This window comes from Vidua chalybeata, chromosome 3 (assembly GCF_026979565.1).
Source record: "Vidua chalybeata isolate OUT-0048 chromosome 3, bVidCha1 merged haplotype, whole genome shotgun sequence".
Lineage (NCBI taxonomy): Eukaryota > Metazoa > Chordata > Aves > Passeriformes > Viduidae > Vidua > Vidua chalybeata.
The window spans coordinates 86,299,351-86,319,119 of NC_071532.1; the positions used below are offsets into that span (position 1 = coordinate 86,299,351).

Consider the following 19,769-nt stretch of genomic DNA (forward strand, 5'->3'; position numbering starts at 1 on the left):
TCATCCATGAATTCAGTTAGTGTTATAATCTGCTCTCACTATTTTGATCCTTTTTGATTTCTTCAGACTAAGAAACAATATGAACAAAATTATTTACCTTCATTCAAACCCCACATTTAACAGTATATTCTAATCAAAATATATCACGTTATCCTAAGTAAGCCATTACTTTTTTGATAGAGCCCACAGTTTTCTTACTTTTCAGCAATAAGTAGTTACCATAGCAATAATCAAATAGTAAATAGATTCCACCTAGCTTGAATATACAAATCTAACCATGTTAACTGATCTTCACTGATTACAAGAATTAATATACCCTAGAAGTCATCAACACAAGTTCTACTGTACTGATAGGAAAAAAACCCCACTTTTATTCTATGTTTATTTAGGACTTTATTTATCTGTTTAAAAAAGGAAGAAATAAACAGCTGTTGGCATTCAAGTTTTATCTCTGTTCCAAGAATTATATGTAGCATCCTAAAATAAGATAACAATCATAAAGAAACTTGGATTCATCTCTTATATGAAACTCCTACTCAATAAATCTAAACCCTAATTCCATTGTTGTCATGCTATTTAAACAGCAGGGAAGTATAGATAAAAGACTGAATTGGAACTAGGCTACCAGCTTCTCCAGGAAGTCTTTTGTACTCTTAAATCTTTTCATTATTATGTTCTGCCTTCATTGAAATATAGACCTTGTTTGGACACAGAACCTCAAGGGATATGACCTTTGAATTTCAGAATGACTCAGAAAAAAAAGTTATTTGATTGAAGATGAAACTATTCTTGTTCAGTTAGACTTATAAGAAAAAACAAGAGAAATCTAGAAAAAAAAAAAACAAAGAAAATATTTTAAAACTTTTATTTATCATTTTTACAACTTATCTGCCACCTAACTTGATAATGAGATAGATTTTATTATTTCCCTTGCCTATATTTGATAAACTTGTAGCTACTTTGGACTTTTCAAGGCCTTCTTAATAGTAGGACCCCAACACTGATACCAATAGTGGTCACCAAGAGCTCTACTAGAGTGTAGGAAAAAAACAAAACATGAGTCAGGGTCTATATTTTAAGATGATACACCAGGAAAAGGCTGTTATATGTATGTCATATTGTATAAAAATATTGCTGACAAGGTAGACTGGGATTACAAACAATCAATGAAAGTCAAGGGCAGGACATTTAAAACTGAAAAAAATAGTATAATTTTACTTGACACATAATTGATGTAATTCATTACCACATGATAATACTGGCATCTAGAGGAGTATTGTTACATATAGGAATTCTATACAGAAAGTAAGAAAATTAATAATTATGTAGTAGAGTGCGGCCGTTGATCAGTGGCGTGGCCGCACGCCGGTGGTGACGGCTCTCTGCACGGCTGCCGGTGCTTCACGGTGAGTCTCCGTCTGCACAGGGCGACTCCGCCAGCTCAGGCCCCACATTGGGCGCCATTTGCGGCGTTCTCCCTTTCTCCCCAGTCCGGGGCAGCTCCAACACCTTCTGGCGCCACCTCCCCCCAGACTTCCAGGTTCGCCACTTTTCTCCTGCATGCCGTTGGGGTCTGCCGGGTTCTGTTGCCTGCACTATGGGTACAAGGTAAAAAGTGAAGGAATGTCCAGATCACCCACGAGGAAAGCAGGAAGGTTTTATTGTCACTGAGAGCTGAGGTGGGGGGGGTAGCGATCCGTGCTTCCCACTCCACGTGGGGGAAATGGCTCCCGGACTCGGGAGGGAGCGGAATGATATAGGGGATGTGATAGGGAGGGCAGACGCCGCCCCCCAGTGATGATGTAGGACAGCGACCAACCAGAGAACCCCGCAGGGGTGGGCACTGAGCCTCAGGCTGAGTGGGATCTTGGGGATGGGGCGGCGGACACAGGATTTCCCAGGGCTGGATGGGGAAGTGGTTACAGGAGCGGCAGGGGGGATAGCCCAATGGCAGGCAGCATGGGGCCAGAAACTGCAGGGGGGGAAACGACACGGGGGAAGCGCGGGGGTACAGAGGACTCAGCTAGCTAACACAGATAAGAACCCCTAAAACCCAATCCCAGGATACAACAGTAGAGGATAAAATATTTTAGATTAATATAAACCCATAAGTTCTAAGATATAAATGAACCACAAGCTGACAGTAGAGAGAAATAATTTTTTTCCATTGGACAAGTCGTTCCTTGTGTGCTTCAGAATTTTCTGCATCTCTCTCTGATTATTCTAGTAGAGCTGTTGGGTAAGCTGGGCCATGCTTTATGGCAATTCTGAAGCATTCTTTACCCCTGACCTTCAAAAACAGTTCACTTTAGTTGCCCTTTACTATGTACTTCTTGAAATGTGAAATTAATTAAGATCTGATGTGATCTATATGTCTCATCACAGCAACATATTGAAAATTAATCAAAAGGGTATACTCCATAAAAGTAAAATTCCTCTCATCAAAATGTGCCTGTTCCTATATAAATGTCAAGAAATTGGGGAAAAATTAGAAGGAAAAATTATAAAAATATTTTCTTTGTTAGAGGAGAATGATAACAGAGAAGAGAGTTGAAGCTCCTATGTAGGACTTAGCAGCAATAAAAAATACTCTACACTGAACGGAACTTTCTAAGTTATCAAGATAACTCTTGATAAATCTGTATTTTACCAACAGTTTACTGCACACAAGGATCATCAAGCATTACAGAATATATATTTATCTTTCTGTATGTGCTCATACTGCAGCCAGTGATGGTTCAAGGAGACTGAAATCCTGGGAGCATATGCTTCATGTCACGCTTGGAAATATCAACCACTAGGATATCCCTTAACTATTGTTTTTCAAGCTGCATAATTTTGTGGTTGAGGTAGCAACAAAATGCTAATGTTTAACTTTTTAATTAGACTATAGAGATAAATACAATCTGTTGTGCTACAAAAAAATCTGGATTTTTGCTGTTAAATGAAATTACATGTTATTCTCTGTTTGGTATCATCTACTTAATCACAAAATAAAGAAAATGCATTCTTTAAACATGCAAAAGGAAAGAAAGGATTAACATTCTCTAATCAGGAGTTTTGCTACATCCTCTTCTTGTCCCTTCGCCTTCTACTGTCACTATTAATCGGCTACAGAAAAAATACATTTTGATCTCTCAGAAGCAGGGTAGTCTGCTTGCTCAAGCACTACACTTCCACCTTTTCAATTTGGCAACCTATCTACTGAGTAAAACTAATTAAATTTGATGATATCTGCTCAATGCTTAGGACATGATTTACATCACAGGTGGAACACATCTAACAGTTTGTCTTAGTTTGCCTCTTTTGATCAGGAAAGGCTCACAGCTGAGATTTCATAAAGAGAGAATTGTAGCTTTTTTTCAAGAGGAGGCCCTTTATATTCAGAAACGGGTTCTGCAAGGCTCCATCTTAGAACAAATTTTCTTCAATGTATTCATAAACAATCTGGACACAGGACTCTAAAGTATACTAATTTTGCCAACGACACTGAATCAGGTGTAGCTGTTGGCTCCCTTAAATGTGGAAAGGCCCTGAGAGAGAGATCTTGACATATGAGTGTGCTGGGCAATCACCAAACATATGAAGTTCAGCAAGGGAAATTAATGCTGGATTCTGCATCTGGGATGGCATAACCCTGGACATACCAACAGAGAGGGGAATGAGATGCTGGAAAGCAGTGCCACGGAAAGGGACCTGGAAGTTCCGGTCGATGGCAAGATGAATGTGAGTCAGCAGTGCCCTGGCAGCCAGGAAGGCCAACCCTGTCCTGGGGGACATCAGGCACAGCATCACCAGCTGGGCATGGGAGGGCATTGTCCCGCTCTGCTCTTCACTGGGGCAGCCTCACCTTGAGTCCTGTGTAGAGCTTTGGGAACCACAATATAAGAAAGATATGAAAATATTAGAGGGCAATGAAGAAGGTGAAAGGTCTGGAGGGGAAGCCATATGAGGAGCAGCTGAGGTAATTCGGCTTGTTCTGCCTGGAGACTTGAGGGAAGACATAGCAGTCTACAGTTTTCTCATGGTGGGAAGAGAAGGGACAGGCACTGACATCTGTGGCAGCCAGTGAGGACCTGAGGATATGGCCTGAAGTTTTGTCAGGGGAGGTTTAGGTCAGATTTTAGAAAAAAGGTTCTTCACCCAGAGCATGGTTGGACATCAGAACAGGCTCCCCAGGGAAGTGATCACAGCACCAAGCTGTGATCAAGAGGTCAAGAAGCAAAGGACAAGAAGCATTTGGACAATGCACTCAGGTATGTGCTGCAATTCTTAGGGTTGTCCTGTGCAGGTCCAGGAGTTGGTCTTAGATGATCCTTGTGGATCCCTTTCAACTGATGATATTCCATTACGCTATGATTTTATGATTCCATAGAGGGATCATGGGAAGAATAGTATCAGATACTTCTGTTTTGACTGAATGGAAACTTGTACAGTTTTAGCATTTTATTCAAAGGTATGAAGCAATCCATCTGAAAGATCTCTCAAGACCTTCAAGTCAAAGCTCAGTTAATGGCATTCAGGGCATATTCTTCTACCTTTTCAAAATAATTAAATGTAAATTCAAGACAGCAGATTATTAAACGAAAGTATCTCCAAAGCACTATACAAGGCATTCATATGCTATTGAACAAGTTTTCCTATACATATGAAGTAATTTACATATTTTAGAAAAATTGCAGTCAAATGAGTGAAAAAAGCAACCCATATGTATGACTTAGTGACAATAGTGGTATTTTTCTCTTGATATTGAATTTCTCATTGGAAAATACAAAAATCAGGTTATTTTCTCCTGCAAGTCCCCATGTGACCTTTATTTTGACCTGTGCTGGTGGTAGTAGGCAGATACTCCATTTTAATTTTAGAAAAATGCCCTGTGACACTCAAAATAGTGCTAAATGATCTCCCATTCTCCAAATGCTTGCCCTTACAGAGAAGTTCAGTAAACCAGATGCATGAGAGCTGAGATACAACTTGCTGCTGAAGTGAAGTTCCTCATGGTGTGACCCAGTATCCTTTGGTTGAAAATCTCTATAACAGAATAATAGATTATTTTTTATGAAAAGAAAAAACACTCAAAATAGTTTTAAAGCCTTTAAAATAATACATAAATGCCTCAGAAGGGAATTATAACTACAACTCCTATAAATATTCACTTTTTTAAATTAACCTAATCTTAGAAGACCAATAAATATGTATTTCTTGTCTTTGTGTAATAACAGTAATTAGTTTAGTCATGTCCTTTATGAGGCAAAGGATATCACTCTGTACCTCAAACTGTGGGACTTTTAATACATCATGTCACAAAAGTATTCAGAGTATTCAGAGTATTTAGCACAAAGTTCCATAGGGTTTTATGGGTTAGGGTTTTATGTTACTAAACTTTCTAAGAGAATTAATGTTTTCTCTAGAAGAAAGCATGATTTTAAATCTGACCTATTGCGTTTGATGAAACCACTTAACAAGAGCTTGAGATAGTTAACATACACATCAGTGGTTTGAGCACAGTTGAATTTTGAGCCATACTCAAAAGGAAGTTAAAGCATTTGGATCTTTTGAAAATAGGATCTCTACCTCTATTTGAGGGAACTTGACAATACTGCTTCTGCTCCTAAGTTCAATTTTTTCAAGCTCAATCTCCAGTGTCCAAGTCACTACAAAGCTCTTACACCTGAAGGAAAGAAAATCTGTAAAAAGTACAGCGAACTTATAAATTACTAAACTTGGAGACTGAATATTTGATTGTATTTAAAAATGTAAAAAAATAGTAATCACACACCTTAAAATTCAGAAGTAATGCTCTTTTTTTAACTAAGAATTTTTTTATTAATGGATATTAAAATTAAAATATTTAAGATTTTCTTTTTGCTTTTTATTTTCCCCATCTAATAACTCTGTTGTTAATAGCTGGGGGAAAGAGGTAGGATGGGGAAAAGGATGCAAAAAAATGAAATTGCATCCTCAGAGACTGCTTAAAGGTTCAGTACTGTTTCTGCAGCTATGGAGAAATGAAGTTTGCTTAAGAAAATCTGCATCTAGAGGTATAATAAAGATAAAATACCCATGCACATGGGCATAAGACAAAAGATCACTAGTAAAGAATACTTAGAAAATTTGCTTAATTCCCTCCCCTTTTCCCAATCTTTTTTAATACTGATATGTTAATAATTAACATTGGAATATTTCTCATAAAGTATCAAATTTATCCCCATGGGTAACTTGAAACTCAGACTTCATGAGAAAAGATTCAGCTGAATTGTATCAAGAAAGACAGGATTTACTTTTAAAAACTGCTTTGCAGAGAACCTTCCAGTATGGAATAGAGAAAGAAAAAAGTTCAAGGAAACCACAGACCAAACAGATAATTTTTACTTCCCAAAAGTAAATGGGATCTTTAAGCTGTAGGTTGTTGCAGATATCCAGAGGTTGATATATGATAGACTTCACAGCCACAGATTTGTCTGTATTCTGTGATCAGGTGAGAATGGAATTGTTAAGAGGTGAGATAATAGTTCTGTATCTGTAACACATTAATCTTGAAAGTACAGTAATGTACTATGTTGTTATGGGCTTTTTTCTTCTAGTAACTCTAGACATATATAAGATTCTGACTGTCTCTGTCGAAACAACCATAAAATAGGATGTATTAAAAGATGAATTAGAGGAAACATAAGAATTTTATGAAACATGACAATAGCTGACATATATAAGGTGATGCATAGTATATGTGTTGTTTAACACATAGGCACCATAGGCACTATAGAAGATATGAGTTTAAGGGCTCCCCAAAACCTCGAATATTATCTCAAAAAAGAGATAAGTGTTGCACAGAGTGTGATTTCCTTCTGTGAATTTTCTGCTCTGCAAGAAAAAAAGCATAAAGTCACTTTCTGACATGATATAGATTTCGACCCTACTTCTGAAACTGGCAGCACTTCTCACATTCATTTGGATGGTCAGAAAAATGTAAAGAGAAGAGGCAACTATTCTTATCCTTCCTTGTCTTCTCTGGACTATAGTCTCCAAAGAGACTGTGTTTAAGTACTTTAGATATAGAACAACCCCAAAAGGTAAAAGGGAGAGAGATGAAGCCTTAATTCCCCTCAAGCAATTAACTCCAGCTCCCAGTGGAAGAATGAGTGCAGTTGTTTCATTTTCAGTTAAAATTTTTTGCTGTCTTCCACAAAGGCCACTTAGGTCCTTAGTGAGACTGTTTAGGTAATGTGGATACTCATATATCTTATTGCAAGTTGAACAAATTAGACCATGATATTTATGAAAAAGTGTCAAGAACCAAAATACAGCATATAACCTTTTTGAAAATTGCTTCTCCTTTCTACCTGACATACAGACAAAATAAGCTGAAAAGAAAGACTAAACAGAGATGACATTGTTCTCAAAAACTTTAATTTAGTTACCAACATACCTAATGCATGGGTGAAAAAAAGGAGAATAGCAAACACATTTGTCTCATCTACTCATTTCCTCTTTATTCTATTCCTTTTGGGAAAAACAAAAATCTAAACCAATATTTTAAACTTGTGAATTCTTCAGCATCATATCAATAATGCTTTTTATATTAATTAACCTGTAAGAGCGCAAACACATATTGACAATTATCTTGTTCTCATTTCTTCATAAGTGTAGGAATTTAATGATCTCACAATGGATGCTAGAAAAAGTAAACATCCTTATTACCTTTGAAAAATCCAACCAAGCAGAAAAGAATACTTTCAACAGAATAAAATTCAGCTGTGACTATGTTTTCTAGTCAAAGAAAATTTCTAGTCAAAGAAAATTTTTCATCTACAGGGTTTGAAATTAGAGAGACTGTCAAATTACTTTTATTTTCTTTATCTTTTTGTCTCTGTATAATCATCCATTTGAGTGCTACTCAAAATGCTACTGAGAAAGTTTTAGAGGAGTGGAGGTACAGATTAAAATATAGGAACTTTCTATCAAAGTGCTTTAAAATTTCTCCTTTAAAGGCTTGAATAATATATATACCTTTTATTTATGAAAGCATACAATTTAAAATGAACTATTGAATAGGTTGCATAATTGAAGTTTTAAAATAAGATCCCAGGATTTCCAAGTTAACCATTCTCTCTGTGATTATATTTACTCTTTTCTGTGTACTCTTTCTGTTTTTCTTTTTTTCACATTTTAATAACAAAAACATCTCTTATAATATCAACCCTGTGCACAAATCCAATACTCAGTCCCATACCAGTAATTGTGAAAAAAAATTAACATTACTGCAGCCAAAACCAGAATGCCCAGGTATTTGCACAGTAAAGAAGTTTTGAGGAAAGAAGAAATTGAGCAAAAAAAAAAAACCATTTACAATTATGTCCAGTGGTTTTGTTTGGCTTTAGGGAACAAGAATAACAGACTGGCAGTTTGTTCTTAGAGTTCAGAGCAGGAAAAGATACTCATAAGTTACAGTCAAATGAGCAGACAATGAAGACTCCCTACGTGGTGACTTATGGCAACCTCTGGTGTCATCTATAGATATCTATAGCCCTCACAGAAATCTACAGAAGGCTTCCTTCAGAAAGCTGTGGCAGCAGAAATTAATTCTCAGATACCTCTGAGAAAGCTGGCTGAACCTGATGCATGTGTCAGAAACAAGAGAAAGCCATGTATGACTGTAATTGGACACTGTAGGAGATTAAGACATCTATCTGCTGACCAGATGTACAGTTTTGGAAGGCTGTAAGTTTCTTTCTTACATAAGCCTCTTGTTCCACTAGCAGGATTAAGGATGACATCACCTGGACCCACATGCTATTACCTTAGTTCCCTGACCCCTACAGTAAATCCTGATACATTCAAGAAAACAATGACACTGCAAAGACTGGATGCAGCATTTTGAATTTAACCTACCAAACAACCAATCAACCTCTCAATGTTTCTTCACACTCTTCCCCTTCTACAGAGGAAACAGCCCTTCATTAACTTCTCCAGTGTGAGTCCTTCCACAGGCTGCAGTTATTCATGAACTGTTCCAACATGGGTCTCTTCCACACGATGCAGTCCTTCTGGAAGGAGCTACTCCATTGTGGGTCCCCTGCATGGTCATAAGTCCTGGCAGAACACATGGTCCAGTGTGGGTTCCTCTCTCCATAGGTTCACAGGTCCTGCTCGGAGTCGCTTACTTCCTACATGGTCTTCCCAAGGAAACACAGCAATCTTTGAGCATCTCCCTGATCCAGTGAGGAGTCCTTCCTTGGCTGCAGATGAATCTCTGCTCCACCATAAACCTCTGTGGACTGTGAGCAGACAACCATGGTCTTCTTCAGGGGTTGATCTGAAAAAATTGGTGATCTGAAGAAATTCCTGAGGGTTGGAAAAAGGCAAATATTGCACCCATCTTTAGCCAAAAAGAGGTTCCAAGGAACAAAAGACCAATGACCACATCTTTCTGCACGACAAATGCAGGAAGGACAATGTTAGGACCCTAAGGACTACTGAGCTTTGAATGGCTTTCAATCATAGGCCCTGCTCAGGCAGCCCATGCTACAAGATACCTGTGTTCAGCCCTGCCTCCAAGTCCCATCTTGAAATCTGCCTTCCTAACTTTCTGGCTGGACTTCTCTGCTGGATCCAGACCCAATTATTTAGATTGCATTATCTGACTGTAGACAAAACCAAGTTACTATCACCAACTCATACTCAAAACAGACTGTTAGAGTGTATTATTCATATAGTGCAGTGTAACAAATTTTGTTATAAACTACCAGAATGTTAAACAGTTTTATGAATACAGTAACCCAAAACTGCAAGTGCCTAATATGTTACGAATTACACAGAATATTTTGTCTTATATTTCTTATTATGAAATCTAAAACACTGCAAATATACTTCATCAGACAGTTGATTAGCTGGCAAATGAGCCTTTAGAGAGAGAGGCTGCAGTGCTTCTAGCACATTTACTTGCAGAAGGCAAATGTAAATTTACATGATTGATGAACTTGCTGAACATTTTTAAACCTATAGCTCTGGAGATCTTGGAATGCTTCTTCTAAATTGTGTACTTTCCAGTGATTCAAAATAGCTTTTAATAAAAGGTCTACCTTAGTAATTGCCCGAGTTCATTAAGTTGTATTTGTTGTGACACTGCCTTTCAAGGAATTTGTGATTACTTATGCATTCCAGCTCAGCGGATTTCTGTCCTAGAGTACCAACACAACTTCTGTGCTCTAGTTTTTTCTGTTCTGTATAATGGCCAGACCTTCTGTTAGAATCACTTCATGTGATAATATCATAGAAGCATGGAAAAGCTTGGGTTGGAAGGGACTTTATGATTATATAGTTCCAACTCCAAGGCCATGGAAAGGGATATCACCCACTACACTGGGTTGCTCAGGGCCCCATCCAAACTTGGATAGATGTCATGTTGCTTCTGTGCAACATTTTTTTAATTAAGGAAAGAATAAATGTGATTTTACTAAGACTGCTTTATCTCCCAGTGCAGCAAGAATATATGAAATTTAAATAAATTATTCTACTTGTTTTTAGAGCAAGATCCAATCTTATTTGCTAAGATAGATTAATAAAAGAAAATTCATCTTTAAACCAAATTTTTCTGATCCTTATGCAAAAGTCTGAACCATCTTATTTCCTGCAGTCTTCACTGGAATCACAATATATGGATTCTGCAGGAACTTAGAGGACCAGATATTTTATAAACAAAAGTGATTGACTTTGGAATCTAGATTTTATTGAAAAATTTCAGTAGACAAAATGTGTTGACTCTGAAGGCACATTCAAGTGTAATTCTTTAGCTGGCTGTTAACAGTAACATAAACTTCATTCAATTCAGGATTAAACATCCTAAAACTGCTAATTGATAACAAAATATATCATATGTACAAGTTGGAGTCATGACATCATAGAATTGTGGAATCATAGAATGGTTTGGGTTGGAAGGGACCATAAAAATCATCTAGTTCCTACCCCCTGCTATAAGCAGGGACATTTCCCACTAGATCAGGTTGTTTAATGCCCCATCCAATCAGGCCTCGAACACTTTCTAGGGATGGGACAACCACACCTTCTCTGAGCAATCTATTCAAGTGTGTCATCACCCTCAAAATAAAGAATTTGTTCCTTATATCTAACTTAAATACCCCTCTTTAAGTTTGAATTCATTAGTACTTGTCATATCATTAGAGGTCCTGGTTAAGAGTCCCTTTCTGACTTCCTTGCAGGCCCCCTTCAGATACTGGAGGATTATTGTGAGGTCTTCACACAACCTTCTCTTCCACAGGCTGAACTTTGTCAGCCTGGTTTCATAGACAAGGCACTCTAGTCCCCTTATCAACTTCATTGTACTCCTCTGGGTTAGCTCCAACAGTTCCATGTCCTCCTTACATTGGGAACACCAGAACTGTACACTGTACTGTACACAGGTACAGGTGGGGTTTCATGGGAGCAGAGTAGAAGGGCAGAATCACTTCCTCTAACCTGCTGGTCACATTTTTTGGTGCATCCTAGGATAGGGGTGGCTTTCTGGGCACACACTGCCGGCTCACGTTGAGTTTTCCATCAACCATAACCCAGAAGTCCTTCTCTGCAGTGCTGCTCTCAATCACTTCTCTGACTAGCTAGTAGATGTTGGAAATCTGGAAATAATCAGGAAATAACATCTGAAAATGAAGAATGGAATGGAGCAAGTTGTCAGCTTTCTATTGAATTTAGTGAGCCTAATGTAGATGAAAACTCCATACAGTCTTGATACAATGTTAAGATTAAAATAATGTGATAGAATAAAGAACATTCTGTCATGGCTCATATATTTAGAATATGACATTTACAAGAAGAAAGTAGAAAAAAAAAAGAGAAAAATAAGTTAGGTGATGAACTACATATCTCAGTAGATACCTTACAGATTCAGGGACAGAAAAGAATTTTGAAAAGTCTTGCAAGAAGACTGACATAAAAGACTAGTTTTCAAAGCACTTATACAATTAAATGGAGCTTTTGCTTCCATAAGTAAAGAGTACATTTGTTTTTTAAGGTCATGTCACATTTGAAAAGTAAAGGGCAGACTGAAATGTTGTGCCGACTTTTTGTCCTTTGTCTTTGAACTTGCAAGCAACTTAAACCAGCAAGGTATTTCATTTTTCATTTGTTTAACAGTATATTTTTAGGTTCATAGAGAATAATAAACAGGTATTATACGTTAAAGTACATCCAGTGCTCTGTATCTGTGCTGGTTTTAGCTGGAGTAGAATTAATTTTCTTCACAGCGGCTAGTATGTGGGTGTGTTCTGGATTTATTCTGGAAAGAGTGTTGATACAATTTTAAAATAATAAATCCTGAAACAAAATATAAGGTATGAAAAGAGTAGACTAAGAATGATCACATGATTTCTTATTACAAATTCTCCCACCACAACATCTATAAGGTGTTTTAAAAGACTACCGTGACAAGTTTGGACATCCTAATTCTGATATTTAAATACATGTCTGATTTAAGCACAAGGAAGACTGCATTAATTCAAATGGTATTACCTGTTAACTGTAATCTTAGACATACATTAGACACTTCTAAGTGTAAATCAGCAAAATTATTATCTTGTATGCACCGGCAAAACCTGAAAGCTTACATTCTGAGGCATAGACAAATGCAATAACTGTCAACCAAAATAAGAATCTAGTCGGGGTCTGACAAAAACATTTTTATTAAAATTAAACCTCAGAAATTAAAGATTTTAACCATTATCCTGGATTTTTTTTTCATTATTGTCTAAACTGCAGTTGACTTCACTAGCACTGTATGCAGAGTACAGAAGTTAAACAGCAAAAACCAGGTAAAACAACAGGAAACTGAAAAATAACATTTTCTTTCAGCTTTTGTATCTTATCATGGCTGGAAATCACAAGGGAAACAGAAGAATAAGCACACTGGAAACAGATGAAGAGCAAAAGTTATCACTATTGCTACTTACTGGTGCCAAGATATGGATAAGACATGGAAAAAAACCCTATCAGACTCAAAATCTGGTAGTAGTCCTTCCTTAATGATACCAAGTACCTTAAAATGTGAGAAAAATAACAGAAAAAACACAGGTCTGTTTGCGTTTTGATGGTTTGAAATTGCATACTTAGGTCAGAAAATCACCTTAGTTCAAAAGAGTGTACTAACAATGTTTTTTTTCCAAAATCTGGATATGGAGTGCTCCTGAGGACATATGTGAGGCTAATAATATGTGAACACATGAAAGAAATACAGTATTTTTGCATTAATAAGTACATTTTAAATGTAACCATTTAAATTACAATAATTAATGCATGTGTAATGTTCTTTTTATAAAGATCATTCCTGATAATGGTGCAATATCAAAATAGATACAACACATCCAAAAGAAGAATATGTGTCTAGGAACATCTCTCTAAGTAACATTGATTTGTTCAGACACAAAAATGATCACCAAATCTTTCTTTGTTTTTGTCACAAAATTAATTTAACTCAATATACCAAGACCAGAAAATGGGCCCATGTTTATCTATTGCTTTCTAGGCCAGCACTCATGATGACTTTGACTCAGACAAGGAAGATCCTCCCAGATAATGTCTGAACATAGTTTTAAATAATTGGGGAAAATGTTCTATAAACAAAATTTACTTTGAGGAAGAAAAGCACCATATGTTTGCGGTTTACACCATGTCATTCACCTGCAGGGTCAGATGAGCAACCTTAATCCTAAATCCTCAAAGGGGACACACTGAGAAAGGATTGTATTGAGTTGTCTAGTACTAGAGGGACTCCAGAAAGTCAACATTTCTATACTCTAGAAAGCTAAAAATAGCTTCTTCTTTTTTAGCTTAGTTACCCAACCATAAAGAAAAAGCACCAACTTTCTCTCTGAAGCTGTCTAAAGGATATACATATAAAAGAATTTAGGCTGTTCCAGTCAGTTGCTGATACTGTCAGTAATATGAACCCAGGACAAAGACTTCAGTGTCCCCGTACTCTAATTCTTACTCTCATTTCCAAGTACTTAGTAATTCAATACTGTTTTGGGTTGGGTTGGTTTAGTCAGGGATTTTATTAATGTTAGTTAGTTGGTTCTCTGTACCCCTATTTTCCCTCACAATGGTTTGCTCCAAGTTGTTAACCATGGAAGCTCTTGTCACTCAGACATGTCAATCTTCTCACCTTCTTCGTGAAAGTTCTGCATCAATCACCCCACCTTTGCACTTCTATTTGTCCCAGAACACTGTACCTACCTCTGTTATGTTCCCATAGGTTGTTATGATCCATGTCACTCCCCTGTCATCTGTCGCCATAGGGTGAGGCAGGTTTCCACCCCTGTGCGCCCTCCCCCTATTTAACCCAATGCATTCTTTTGTCCCGTCGCCATTTTGCCTTGCATCATGCTGGGAGCGGTCACTCCGACCATCGCTGCGACCACGCATGGAATAAAAGCTCTCAGGCCTGCAAGCAAAGTGTCCTTCTCTTGTCCCTTCACTTCCTCTCAGCGTGAAGCTACCAAAGCTGCGTTACCCACGCCGGAGCACTCAGCACTAGCAGGGAGGCAAATGCCATAACCCTGGAGTGCCTGTTCACGTGGCGGCTATGGTCTCACAAAGGCAGCGCTAGCTGGGGCTTTTCGACTGCTTGAGGTCGTAGCAAGTAACAGCTGCACAATACTAATTACTTGTGTCCTGTGAGTGAGGGCTAGAAAATTATTGCATCATACAAAGAATAAGCAAACCTTATGTCTAGGTAGAGTGTATATTTCTCAGTATTCTCCTATAAAACTACCTATTACAATTTTTTCATACTTTACAATTTCCTAAATTCTGAGACTATACTTCAACATGCAGAAAAAGAGCGTGATATGGAACCACCAGCCAATCAGAAAAGAAGTCACTAATATTCTGCAGCTGAGTTTGGGTCAAACCACTCTTTTCTCTATGTGTCATTTAATTATTTTCTCTATGTCATTTAGTTCTTTTCTCAATGTGTCATTTAATGCCTTTCCTTACTTGGAAGAAAAAATTCTTTCTATGTGATGTGAGGATTATCAGAAAAATCTGAGATTTCGCTCATGAAATTCTCATAGCATGCTCTACAAATTTTCATAGAAGCAGCAATTAAAAGTCTTAATAAGCACACTACTTTAACATTAAATTAATTATTCCTTAAAAGACATTCAAGTTTTGCAACAAATTATTCCTCAAAAATAATCCAACAAAAGCATAACAGAAAAACTGAAAATTAATCAATTTTTCTGTTATGCTCTTGTTTGATTATTTTTTCTTCTTTTGAGTGCCAAAGTAATTATAGGTATAAAGGTTAATTTTATATGCCAAAAATTTCTTTTGTCCATTTTTAAATGTTGACTACACATGCTTTCATCTCAGCTATACAACATACAGCAACAAATTTTCTTTGATTTTAATGAAAATAAGATCAGATCTACATCACTTTTTCATATATGCTTTTCATATTTTCTATTAGATCATGTGATGAAAAACTTGCCTGAATACTCACAAAGAAGCACACAGAGAAAATGAGTGGTGGGGAAAATCCACGTAAAAGTCTGTCTCAGTTCCTCCTAGACCCATCCCAGGAGCCCACAGACCATCAAAGGCCCATCTTAACAAGGACAGAGGAGCAAAGAGCCCAGAGGCAGGTAAGAGTAAAAATAAATGACTGAGAGGAAGGGACAGTATCTTCCTGTTCCTCACAGGCCTGTTCCAGGAGACTCTTGGAATCTCTAAGGGTGAGTCCATTGGAGTGACTGTGTGTGACAGTCTGTGCAAGAAAGTCTAGTTCTCAAGCTTGAGGTATTTTTCCTGTTTTGACAAGATTATTCTAGATTAACTCATTTTAGGTTCTTAGCAATCTTTATTTTTATTTGAGATTTGGGGATGTGATGGCAAAAAATGCAAAGACAGCCAAAGACTTATCCATGAAAACTGAAATCTCTATTCTGTATAAGATTGTATAACTTAATGTGGTAGGAAGAAGATGGTGACTACACTGCAGATACTTTACTTAAAAGTGCATGTGGAGGGTTGACTGTGGCTGATTTGACAGCTAATCCAGCTGCTATCTCATACCCCCTTCTCTACAAGGGAAGGTGAGAAAGTAAGATAAAAAATTCTACTGGGTCAAGAGAAAGACAAGGAAATAACTTGACCATAACCATCACGGAGAGAGACTGGACTGGGAATTTTTTTTATTGCTTCTTAAGTACATATAAGGAAGAAATGAATTCAGAAGAATTCAGCTATTCAGATCTACAGGGGATCCCATGGCCTCTTCTCACAGAGCACGTCCCCAAAGCCCTCACCTCCTTGTCATGTAAACCAAGACCAGTGCATCGACTGAGGAATTAGGTCTTTCTCTTATGCTCTCTGGGTAGAGGTAATCCCAGAATGCAACAATTTATCTATTTATTCTAGAGTTGGGTGCGTGCCCATAAGTATCCCTGAAGGGACTTTAGCTTCTTTTTCTCTTGCCCAAACATTTCTCTGTCCTTTATATCTTTTTTTGGATATATGACTTGTCTGGATAGAGAAAATACAAATCTGTTGAACACATGTCTTTTAACAGGTATTCCTTTGTGAACTCCATCTCTCTTCTCCATATAGAGAAGACAGGTATATAACACTACAAATGACTGTTTCTGTTTCAATGGAAAGAAAAATTATAATTTTCTGCATATACAGATAGGGTGGGTTCTTTGGTTTTGTTTTGGTTTGTTTGTTTGGTTTTGTTTTGTTTTTGGGGTTTTTTGTTTGGTTTTTTTTGGTTTTTTTTCCCCAGAGACTTGTATAAAATTTTGTCAGACTAGGAAAGGAAAAGCTATTTTATTTATCAATTGCTGAATATTTATCTAAATTTTCTGAGATTCTACAATTCCATCACAGCCAGTTTTATAGAGAGAGGATGAACAGTTTTATATAGTGGTACATAGAACTATTCAATGTGATATATCTTTGCTTTACATCTGTGAAAATAATATATATTTCAAGAGCTAGGCTAATTAAGCAGATTTTCACTTAAATTATATAATCCCCATAATTTACACACTTTTCAAAAGAAGATTTCACTGCTATATGCATCCAAGGGATTAACTGTCCTTCAAAGGAAAAACTTCTTCATATTGAACTTTCAAGAAACTCACAATTTTAGATATTTATATCTGTAAATAATTAACTGAATAGTTTTTCATCAGATTGTATTTTATATTTAAGGTAAAAGTTATTTAAATGCATATACATGGTGACCAGAAAACTGAAAACCAACTTCAAATGCGACTTTTTTGGTTGCTGGAAGATCTTTTTAAATATAGATTCAAACTGCTAATTATGTTTTCATTAAGAAAATTGCTGTAGGTCAAACATAATGATAATAAAATAAATGCATTTTTTGTGTAGAAATATTTGTAAAAATCTGTGAATTGTTAAGTCATCATTGCTATTGGGTAGCTTCATTTTTGATTCCTCTCTTAACATAGAAAGATTTTTTTGACTCTTGCTTTCCACCTGTTGCTTCTTTCAAAGGAGAAAGGAATAATTATGCCGTGCACAATTAATTAAGTTAAATTGAGTAGAACTATTTATTTTACAAATACTGGTTTTATAAAATGACAATTGGTAAATGCTAAGTAAGACAAAGACAATTTGATTTGAAATTACTATCTGCAAAGTATGCTTATTTATAATCACTTTTAATGGTGGCTGTAAATGTTAATTTTGCTAATTCAGTTTGGAGATAAAGGATACTAACCAACTCCATATTAATTTACTAAGGATTAACAAGAGGAGTGTTGAGAATACTTGAAAGGCATAATCATGTGAAAATACAAATACAAATCAAAAGAAATCAGATATTCAGATGCAATTCTAGTTTCAGCTTATATTCCTTCACAGACTAAAAATAATCTAAATAAATAATATAAAAAAATTTGATGGTTTTTGAAATTGATGAGGCTGAACTAATTTTCTAGAGCGCTTTTAATATTTATTAATGTCTCAATATTGTGATATCTTCTTTAGGTTAAAACACTTCTTTTAATGTGAATTACTTTTAGTAACACAAGAAAGCACAGAAGACAAAACAATCAATTTTTACACACACAATACAATAATACAGAAAAAAATTTCAAAATGAAAATTTCTATTTATTTCATTGCAAAATTAGAAAAATGACATTGATTGCTTTCAAGTATTTTCTATGTTGAAATTGCAGGGCTTCTCAAATGCAAGTAGTAACATACTCTTCTGGAAAACAAATAAACTGATCTAAAAATGAAATATTACTTTCTTGAGGGTAAAAAAAAAGTACCTAAATATCTAAAATTCAGTTTTACTTTTTTTAGCCCCAAAGTAAAGTTTATGGAAAATAAATTGAAAACAAATCCAAATCCCAGCTAAATAAGAAGGACTCCAAAGCAAATAATTATTTTCTTGAAAGAAACTGTACCAAAATGTTATTGGAAATACAGTGCTTGTATTGGACAATACATTGGAAAAACACTTGCTTGTTTTGTCATTGAATGTTTCTGTCTGAAAAACTGGCAATACCTGAAAAGTAGAATGTAGCTTTTGCCTCTCATGCTTTTTTTCTTCAACAGCCTTAGAGAGTGGGACTTGTTAAGCCTGAAGAAAGCTTAAGGAAGACCTTATGGCAGCCTTCCAGTACCTAAAAAGGACCTACAAGAAAGCTGAAAACGGACATTTTACAAGGCTATGCTAAGACAAGAGGAGACAGCTTTAAAGTGAAAGACTATATGCAGTGTTGCGTTCTTCTCCCCGGTCTCGGGCGGCTGGGGAGCCCAGCTAGGCTCTGCCCCTTCTGCTGGACCAGGGCTGCTGCTGGTTCAGAGGCTCTAGCACCGAGCCTCCGCGTGGGTTTGCCACATTCTGTGGCCGACGCTGAGAGGAGATAAAGGGACGAGAGAAGGCACACCTTGTCCTGCGTGGCTGGAGAAAGTTTATTCCCGTGTGGCCGCTGCAGTGGCTGGAGCGGTGTCCCCTAGAGCATGTGTGGTCAAGATGGCGACGAGACAAAGGAAGCATGGGGTTAAATAGGGGTCGGGCAGACAGGGGCGGAAGCCCCCCTCACTCAATGGGGACCGACCATGGGGGAGTGACGTGGACCACGGCAGCCAACAGGAACATACTAAGGGTGGGTACAGGCTTCCGGGACAAATGGGATTGCAGGGATGGGTTGACTGGCACGGAAGTTTCAGGAACGAACAGGGGGTGACTACAAGACTGACATGGGAATGCTCCAATGGTGAGTGACTTGGAGTGAACCATCGTGGGGGAGAAATGGGAGTACATAGAACCAGCTAACTAACATTTATTAAAACCCCTAACTGAACCAACCCGGGATGCAACAACTATAGATTTATATTAAATAATAGTAATAAATTCTTTACTGTGGTGCTAGTGAGGCACTGGAACAAGTTTCTCAGATAAATTTTGGATGCCCCATTCCTGGGGGTGTTCAAGGCCAAGCTGGACGGATCTCTGAATCACTTTATCTAGTGGAAAGTGTCCCTGACCATGGCAGTGGGATTGGAGTGAGATGAGATTTAAGATATCTTTCAACCCAAACTACTCTGTTATTCTGTGACTCTGTGAGAGAAACTTTAAGAGAAGAAGGAGCAGATATCAGGAATTAAGTAGGTGGATATTGTGAAGAAGTAATTGCATTTTGCTTTGTCCTGAAATACCATCAATATAAAATGTTGAGAAGATCTTGGCAGGCATATGACCATTGGTTTTTCTGT

The 19,769-nt window shown here is 37.0% G+C and overlaps 1 long non-coding RNA gene across 2 annotated transcripts; it reads left to right on the forward strand.

The window, feature by feature from the left end:
• The first annotated feature begins 14,656 nt into the window (after window positions 1–14,656).
• On the forward strand, window positions 14,657–18,732 carry LOC128786523 (uncharacterized). Of its 2 annotated transcripts, XR_008430317.1 has the most exons (4): window positions 14,657–14,740; window positions 15,479–15,653; window positions 16,580–16,626; window positions 18,606–18,732. It is a non-coding gene; the product is annotated as an uncharacterized LOC128786523 (long non-coding RNA). The 2 variants fall into 2 exon arrangements; XR_008430316.1 differs by lacking the exon at window positions 16,580–16,626.
• The last annotated feature ends 1,037 nt before the right edge of the window (window positions 18,733–19,769 follow it).